Source organism: Physeter macrocephalus, chromosome 6 (genome assembly GCF_002837175.3).
Source record: "Physeter macrocephalus isolate SW-GA chromosome 6, ASM283717v5, whole genome shotgun sequence".
Classification (NCBI taxonomy): Eukaryota; Metazoa; Chordata; class Mammalia; order Artiodactyla; family Physeteridae; genus Physeter; species Physeter macrocephalus.
The window spans coordinates 80,456,658-80,465,737 of NC_041219.1; the positions used below are offsets into that span (position 1 = coordinate 80,456,658).

The 9,080-nt window shown below is 39.6% G+C and overlaps 1 protein-coding gene across 3 annotated transcripts in view; it reads left to right on the top strand.

Moving 5' to 3' along the window:
* Positions 1 to 8,665, top strand: part of PPM1H (protein phosphatase, Mg2+/Mn2+ dependent 1H) — a 299,608-nt gene extending 290,943 nt beyond the window's left edge. For all 3 annotated transcript variants that reach the window (XR_008617682.1, XR_003680301.2, XR_003680302.2), the window contains one exon: positions 8,625 to 8,665. The gene's annotated coding sequence lies outside the window, so the exon portion shown is untranslated. The remainder of the gene's footprint in view (positions 1 to 8,624) is intronic.
* Positions 8,666 to 9,080: the final 415 nt, after the last annotated feature.

Below are 9,080 nucleotides of genomic sequence, written 5' to 3' on the forward strand. Positions count from 1 at the left end.
CAAAGAGGTATTCTTAAATGAGAGGGCTAGTGACCAGTATCCTTGCTGAAGATGGTAAGACTCACGACTCCCCTTTGTCACTTAAGCACTTTAAATAATTACAAAGTGTTAGTAAAATGTACCATCTTATAGAGAAAAGTTACCTTACAGGTGGGACAAGACATCAAAAAATGCTAATTCTGCTTACTTCTAGAGTCCAGCAAGTTAAAGTAATGTAGAAAACACCGACACAATGTTAAAAATAATCAAAGTATTGATTCACAAAATAAAGCTAAAAAGTAGACTATAGCTCATCTGAAGCTTAGTTCAGAAGAGCAGACTAGATAAAAAAAAATACTCATATTAAAAATGATTTCATTGCAAAGTCTACCCAGCTCTTTTCACCCTAACTTTTACCCTAATGCTTACAGTGTCTCCTCCTCCCTACTCAATAGCAAAAACTAATGAAAAGAGTCAATCTTTGGATTAGATACGTTTGTTTGAGACATTTTTTTCTCTGTGGAAGATGGAGGAGTCTTCTAGCATTCTCTCATGAGTAGTGCTTAGCATATCAGATTACCTCTTGAAAGCTGTAATAGACTGTCAGTCACCAAAGCTGGCTGCCAACTACGCCTTCTATGTTGGTTTGCAGATGCTCCTTTTCTTATCAAGAGGTGGTATTTGTATCCCCATCCCTTGAATTGGTCTGGCCTGTGACTTGCGTTGATTAATAGAATGAAGAAATGACACTGAGAATTCCAAGCCTAGGTCTCTAGAGGTCTGATACCATAAGTGAGGCCCAGCCACTTCTCAGCTGTTTAAGCTATTCCAGCTGAGTTCACAGACATCACAGAACAGGGAGGAAAACCATCCACACTGAGCCCTGCCCGAATTCCTGACCCCACAGTAACATGAGCAAATAAATGGTTTTGGTTTCAAGCCACTAAGATTTGGGTAGTTTATGATACAGCAATAGATAACTGAAACAAAGTATAGACAACCTGGCTCTGGAGGATTTGGGGTAAAGTGATTAAAAATATCAACTAAAAGAAGAAAATGGCATTGAGAAAGTACATTTGTAACTTGGGACATAATCCTCCTTTTGGAACCTGGTAGAGTGAATGGGGGAAACAAACGTATAGCAATAATGCAGAGACTCTAACATGGCTGTGATGGTATCTTAGCAAGAGTTCTCCTGCACACCTATGCTTTTGCTTCTTTGTGCAGCTTAAAGTGATCATGAGTAAGCCAGGAAAATTATGACTATTGGGGCTATGACTCTAGATCAGGGAAACAAAGGTCTTTAAGCCCTCAATAATGCTAAGCCCATCCCATGTTGTACCTTAATGACTGTTGGGAGAGTCAAGTGGTTCTTTGGCTCCCAAGACTGTTGCTTGAGAGTGTTAGCTTATATCTGAGTAGAAACATAATTTTTAAATTGTGAGTATGAGAATTAAAAAAAAATTCTCATCCTCATCTAAAAATCCCCATCTACAAAATACTTCAAACTTGTTGCCATCCCAGTTTTTTCATTTAATTAAATGAGGGGCCAAAGAGTGAATTATATATCCTAGCAATTAGTCTGCCTTTTTAATTGCTTTTTCTATCATTAGAGCCCCGAAAAGACTGCTGCTCTCTTAATACATCTCCCTACATTTTTTGGCCTCATGTCTTTCACTTTTGATGAGATTTTCCAGACACCTAACCTCCTTTGCTTTATTGATTCCACTTAGGCTGCCTTCAAGAGATTCAGATAGTGACTGAGCATGAGACAGAGGCAGGGTGCACCTTGACTGCCTTGCAAGGACCAGTCTGATCAGTTTGGTGGTCCAAGGGGACCATGGACAGATGTTTGGAAAGTGTGAATGCAGATATGGAGGACAACGCTCTTCTAAAAGGGGCATAGAAATATGAGCTTTCTCTTTTAACCTCTTTTTAAATTTTAATTTACAAATCTAGTCACAAAAAAGTAAAAGTAGATAAGCCCACTCAGAAGGCACTGTTGTGAGGTGGGAGTGGGTTTGGGGAAATTGTTGACATAAGGATAGGAGAAAAGAAGTTGCAACAGCAAAATATCTCAGAACAAGTCATTTCACACTCTTTAAGCACTACTAGTATATGAGTAACCAGTCATCTCTGATTTAAGAACTGCGGAACCTGAAAATAGTAGTCTTAGCAGTTCTGAGTTAGACATTACCTCCTTTATGAGTTTGGTCAGTGAGAAAAAAAGTTGGGAGGACATGCTGGAGAATGGTGAAATTTCTACTCTCCTGTCCTAGGTGAAAAAAAATCAAATATCTGATTCCTGGAAGCTCTAAACGTTAAGTCAGGGGACATTTGGCCAGTCTACCAATTGCACAATAGAATTTGAAAGAAAATTAACAGTGTGGTTGTTTTCATACTTACTTATGAACAATATAAGTGCTATCATTATTAGTATTGTATGCCTTAAAATACAATGCAAACAGACTCAAATATACATTACAACATCATCTATAAATACCTGGGAATTGCTTCAAACATTAAGTGAGGAGGAGGAGTTGAGGGCACACAGATAAAAACAAGACTGGCCATGTTGGAGAAAGTTATGCAGACTTGGAAATAAAAGGATGACTGCATGTTTTTCCAGTGTCTTTCCTGGAATATCATCTACCAGGTCCACCCAAGAATGATTCAATTCTTCGGTTAGGGTTCAGCAAACTTTTTCTGTAAAGAGCCAGACAGTAAATATTTAGGTTTCAGGGGTCATTTAGACTCTGTCACTCAAATCTGCTTTGTATCTGAGCTAGGATCTGTTCTAAAATGGTGAAAAGTCAAGCTTAATGTCTGGATCAGAAGTATTAATTCATGAAAATATGGCCTGATCTTGCTTCTCTGTTGTGAAATGAATGAAAAAGTCAAATACCCCTCCACTAGTATACACTAGTGGCCTCTAATTAAGAAAAAACAGATGAGTAATCATTTACCTTGTTTTACTGGGTTACAAACAGAAAATAATTTATAAATTTGCCAGTTTTTTTATTGCTAAGATAGTCTTATATTCAGCTTTTAGCTACAATGGTGGTGGATGCATCAGGGTTGTGATACTGTATTTCCTCAGTACTAAGACACCATCAGTTATATTCTGCCACCAACTCAGAGCGGTTAAGTTTTTTTTTTTAATTTTCAAGGAGGATGTTAACCCATCATTTACCACACTCCAGCAATGAGGCAAAGAAAAACAAAGAAAAAGAAAGCAAAGAAAAACATGCATGCATTATGGTCTTGTTATGTGTTATTATGTATTATATATTTATTAGGCCCTTTGCTGGGCACTTGAGATCTGGGTTCTTTTATCTTCTTCTCATGTAAATATTGTCACATTTTATAAATGAGCAAATAATTTCATAATTTCATTCCATTGTGATCAGAGAGCCTACCTTGTATGATTTCAGTCCTTTTAAATTTATTGAGGTTTGTTTTATTGCCTATCATATACTCTATCCTGGAGAATGTTCCCTTTGAACATGAGAAGAATGTGTATTCTACTGCTGTTGGATAGAGTGTTCTGTAGTTGTCTATTAGATCTAATCAGTTAAGTCTTCTGTTTCATTGTTGATCTTCTGCCTAGTTGTTCTACCCATTATTGAAAGTGAGGTATTTAAAGTCTCCAACTATTATTGTTGAATTGTCTGTTTCTCTCTTCAGTTCATCATTTCTTTCTCTGTGTCTTTTGGGACTCTGTTGTTAGGTGCATATATGTTTATATTTGTTATCCTTTTCTGATGGATTAACCCTTTTATCATTATAAAATGTCCTTCTTTGTCTCCAGTAACAATTTTTATCTTAAAGTCTATTTTATTTATGCTTTGAATAGTTTTATTAAAGTAAAAATAGGTCCATATTTGATCCAGAAGATTCCTCACAAAATTTCATTTCCATCTACAAGGCTTTTGACCAATAAACATGCCAGACATTCCTAGAAACGCACTGACAAAGTGCATATGATTTTAAAGACATTCTCTAATCAACTAAAACAAGATTCCTTAAGTACAGAAAAAAAAAGTTTTGTTTGTTATTTGTATAGCCACTCTAGCTCTTATCTGGTTATTTTTTGCTTGGTATATCTTTTTCCATTCTTTCATTATGAGCCATTTTGTATTTTTAAATCTAAGGTGTCTCTTATAAAGAGAATATAGTTAGATCATATTTTTAAATTCATTCTGGCAATTTCCACCTTTTGATAGAAATGTTTAGTCCATATACCTTTAATGTAACTATTGATAATGTAGGACTTATGTTTACCACTTTATTATTTGTCTTCTGTGTGTCTTATGTCTTTTTTGTTTCCCTATTCTTCCATTACTGCCTTCTTTTAAATAATTTCTAGTACACCATTTTAATTCCCTTGTTTCTTTACTATATTCTTAAAGTTATTTTCTTAGTGGTTTCCCTGGAGATTACAATTAGCATCTTAACTTAAAACAACCTAGTTTGTATTAATGCCAAATTGATTTCAATAGTATACAAAAACTTTGCCCCGGTAAACACTTCCATTCCTTTCCTCTTCCTTTGTGCTATTATTTATCATGCAAATTACATCTGTATACAATATAAGCCTATCAAAAGTTTAATAATCATTGTTTGATGCATTGTCTCTTAAATTATATAGAAGGAAAGAGTTATAAACAAAAGTACATTTATACAGTCTTTTATAATTCCCATATATATTATTTATTTCTTCCTATGGATTCCAGTTACTATCTAGTATCCTTTCATTTCAGCCTGAAGGATTCTTTTTAGTATTTCTTGTAAAACATGTCTGCTTGGGACAAATTCAGTTGTTTATCTGGGAATGTCTTAATTTCTCCTTCATTTTCTGAAGGATAATTTTGCTAGATATCAAATTCTTATCTGACAGGTTTGTTGTTTTGTTTTTTTTACCTTTCAGCACTTTAAATATATCATCCCACCACCTTCTAGCCTCCATGGTTTAATTTGGGACATTAATCTTATTGAAGATCCCTTGCAGGTGATGAGTTGCTTTTTTCTTGATGCTTTCAAGAGATTGACTATGATGTGTCTAGGTGTGATCTCTTTGAGCTTATCTTACGTGGAGTTCACTGAGCCTCTTGGATATGTAGATTAATGTTTTTCATCAAATTTGGAGCACATCTTCAATGCTGTGGAAAGCAATTCACAATTCTAACTTGGCCTTCACTTCCTGCTTTTGCAGAGCTTTAAGGTCAGGCAGGTCTTTCCTGGGCATGCACACTGCCCTGTGCATGTGCAAGGCCTTTTAGGTCTTCAGTAATATGCTGTAGCTTTTCAAAGCTCTCTGTGGACATCTTCACCAGTTTTTTCCTTTTTCAGGTTTTTGGTCAGCTTCTTGTTAACCTCAACTGGTATGACTACCTTAGCTAGCTATGATGTTAAACAAACAATTTTTGCTGATTCTGTTCAACTAACGCCTTGGGGATAAAGTTGTTCACACAGAGCTGGTCAAGTTAAGACAAGCCCTGAGAATGGGGCCTTTCCAGAGAGTGAGATTCAAAGAGTGACAGTTCTCTGGGGCTGGGGCTTTTGGGGGAGCTACAAACCCTATCTACCCCCAATCTGCAAACCCAAATCTGCTAGTCTGCTGGAGCTCAGAGATAGATAGTATAGTTGCAAGGCTGTTGTTGTTCAAGGCTACCACAGATGTGGAGAGAGCATAAGGAAATTGGTCCAGTTAAAATGCTGCCTTATTCCTATCAAGATTCAGCTGTTCTTGAACAAACACTCCTTGGATTGTTGCGATCCTTTGCTTAGTTTCTAGAGTTCTGAAAAAGGTGATTTTTGGCAATTTTTGCCAGTATTCTCTTTGCTTATATGGAGTAGTGGATATTTAGAGGTCGTTATTCTACCATTCCAGGAGCACTTCTCCAGATGAGGAAGTATAGGTTCAGGTAGGTTACGTAGTTGCCCAAGGACCCAGAGCCAAGCAGCACGAAAGCCAGGATTTCAAATCCAAGGTTCTATTTTACACTCAACTGCCTCTCCCTACAACGGTTTTCTGGAACATCTCATAAGAGAATAAGCAGTGGTTACAAAACCTCCATCATGTACATACTTATTTAGACAACATTTTTAACAAAGCCCTGTCACATGAATCTCCATTCCTGAACTCTGTACCAATTAAGCAGTATCATCTGACCCACCAATATCATCTTCTATAAAATGTATTTCTGCCACAGGCATTTTGTTTCCCTCTCACTCACTCTAGTTTGACTCTTACTCAGCTGAAGCTCTATGCCAGCATCTCCTTAGCACTTATGATGGTTTATGTTGGCAAGACTTATTTTCAGGATGAAATTGAGTACCAGAGTCAAATATAAGGCCCTTACCCAAACAGAATAAACAAACAGTGTGCTACCCCGGGGGTATTAGGCACAATACCTGAACTTGCTATAAATTTTTCAGTAACAAGTGAGCAGCAGGTAAGCGTCAGCTCTCCATGCTTGCCAATTAATAGTTGAAGAGGAGGAGATACCCAGGGTCTGGAAGAACTGAACAAAATTATGTTCAAATTCCTCTTGAACGAGAAGTGTGCTTAAAACATCCTACATTCTTGAGCACTGACCTGTAATAAAAGTAATGTAAAAGGTAAATCTTTTACCAGGGTGCCCAGCTGCACTATTTATTACAAAACCTGAAGTGTCGGGATGGAGAGTCATTTGCTGCAGTGGTATCAATATTACAGCTCTTGACATCTCTCTTTATGGGCTCAGTTGACCTGAAATAAGAAAACCATTTCACATACTAACAGGGCATTTTTTTGATGATCCACTTTGACCTTTGCCTCTGGGCTTAGCAATAAGAGTGATAAGATGACTTTTTTTTTTTTTCAGTCTGGGATTCTAATAAACTTTTTTTTTGTTTTTTTTGGGTTTTTTTTGCGGTACGCAGGCCTCTCACCGCTGTGGGCTGTCGCCTCTCCCGTTGTGGAGCACAGGCTCTGGACGCGCAGGCTCAGCGGCCATGGCTCACGGGCCCAGCCGCTCCGCGGCATGTGGGATCTTCCCGGACCGGGGCACGAACCCGCGTCCCCTGCATCGGCAGGCGGACCCTCAACCACTGCGCCACCAGGGAAGCCCTAAGATGACATTTTTAATAGAACAAAACCTAAAGAATTTAAACTTAAGGGAACCTAAATCCAACAGTGCAATAGCCATGAACATTTAATTAGTTAATACCTATCTTTTTCTGCAGGGATTTTAGTCCCTGCCTGCACACTAAAATCACCTGGGAGCTTAAATAAGTCCTCAAACCAATTAAATATGAATCCCCCCAGGGAGGGACCCAGCCATTAGTATTTTTGAAATGTTCTCCAGTTGATTCTAATGTGAGAACCACTATGTAAAGATATTAAGGACACACACACCAGAACTAGCGTTGGCAGATTTCACAAATAAACAAACAGTATAAGACATCTAGTTAAATCTAAATTTCAGATAAACAAAGAATTTTTAAAAATATAAGTATGTCCCATGCACTATACTGGACATACTTAAATAATTATTTGCTGTTCCTCTGAAATTCAAATTTAAATGGATGTCCTGTATTTTATCTGTAAAACCTACACAGGACAAAACTGAAAATTAAACAGTAGGGGCACAAATAAAGCTCCACCAACAGAGAAATTTCGCTGGTTAGCTTCTTAGCAAAAAAGAAGATCACCTGGAACATAACAAAAAGAAAGTCGTGCCAGGCCAAAGCCATCCTGAGGGAGAGAGTTTTCAAGTCCTGGAGGAGAAGGGAGAGCCACAGGAATGTTGCAGGCAGGCTTCCTTAGTGCCTGTGTTAGTTTGCTACGGCTGCCATAACAAAACACCACAGACTGGGTGGCTTAAATAAAAGAAATTATTTTCTCACAATTCTGGAAGCCAGAGGTCCACGATCAAGGTGTTGGCAGGTTTGGTGTCTCCTGAGGCCTCTCTCCTTGGCTTGGCTTGGCCTTTTTTGCTGTCCTCACGTAGTCTTTTGCCTGTGTGCGTGCATCCCTGGCATCTCTTGGTCCACATTTCCTCCTATAAGGACACCAGTCATATTGGACTAGGCCCCACCCGCGTGACCTCATTTTACCTTAATTACCTCTTTAAAGGCTCTATCTCCAAATACAGTCACATTCTGAGGTAGTGTGGGCTTGGATTAACAAGTGATTTTTCGGGAGACACAATTCAGCCCGTAACAGTGCCCCTCACTGGACTGCAGGCCTGCGGGAGGCTGTGGGGTGGCATGGTCTGATGTCCTCTTCCCAGTGCCACCCTAGCCCAGGAGAGTGACTGTGCCCCTGAGCTACCAGGAGAATGGAAAGGGGAGTTTCTGAGGGAAGCGACAGAAATGAGGGTCAGGAGGGCAGAAGAGGATCCACTCTTTTCTGGGAAGAAAGGGGTTAAGAGTGATGCCCTCAGCTGGGAAGAGGATTAGAGGACGGGAAGGGGAACATGTTAAACCAAGAGGGATCGTATGCAGAAGAAAGGAATATGAACACACTACCCACTCTTCCGGAGCTTGAGGGCACTAGGAAAGGGAGTAGAAATCAGGATTTCTAGAGCCAAGGGGAAAACCGTAGAAACTGACCCCTAGCAACACTGCTGCCTGTTTGTTTCCTCTGTCCCTTTTAGGGGGAAAAAACTGCCTCAAGTGTTATGACGCTTTGCACGGGACACAGAGGGGGGCTTGCCCGGTCGTCGTCATTTTATTGAATTCTCGGGCTTGGTCAGCCTTTAAGAACACAGTTCATTGTCTCCAAGCATCTGACCTGGGTTTTACTGCTCTCGGGCATGAATATAAATGGTAAGGAGCCCCAGATGTGCCGAGGCTGCTGGCAGGTTTTCAGGACTTGCAGGCTCACAAGCACACGCGCCGGTCTGCTCGGGTTTTAGGCGGTGCCAACGGAAAGAACAGCCAAGAAGTTTCCCTCCCGGGGGTTGTTACTGCGAGTCCATCCCCGCTGGATGCCTGGGCTACACCTGGCAGGGAGGGCTCGGGCGGGTGCAGAAGGACCTGGGGGAGGACGGAATCTTGACCTAGGGTTTTCGATGGGGGTTAAAGCACAGCACTCTCCTATTTTCTCACGT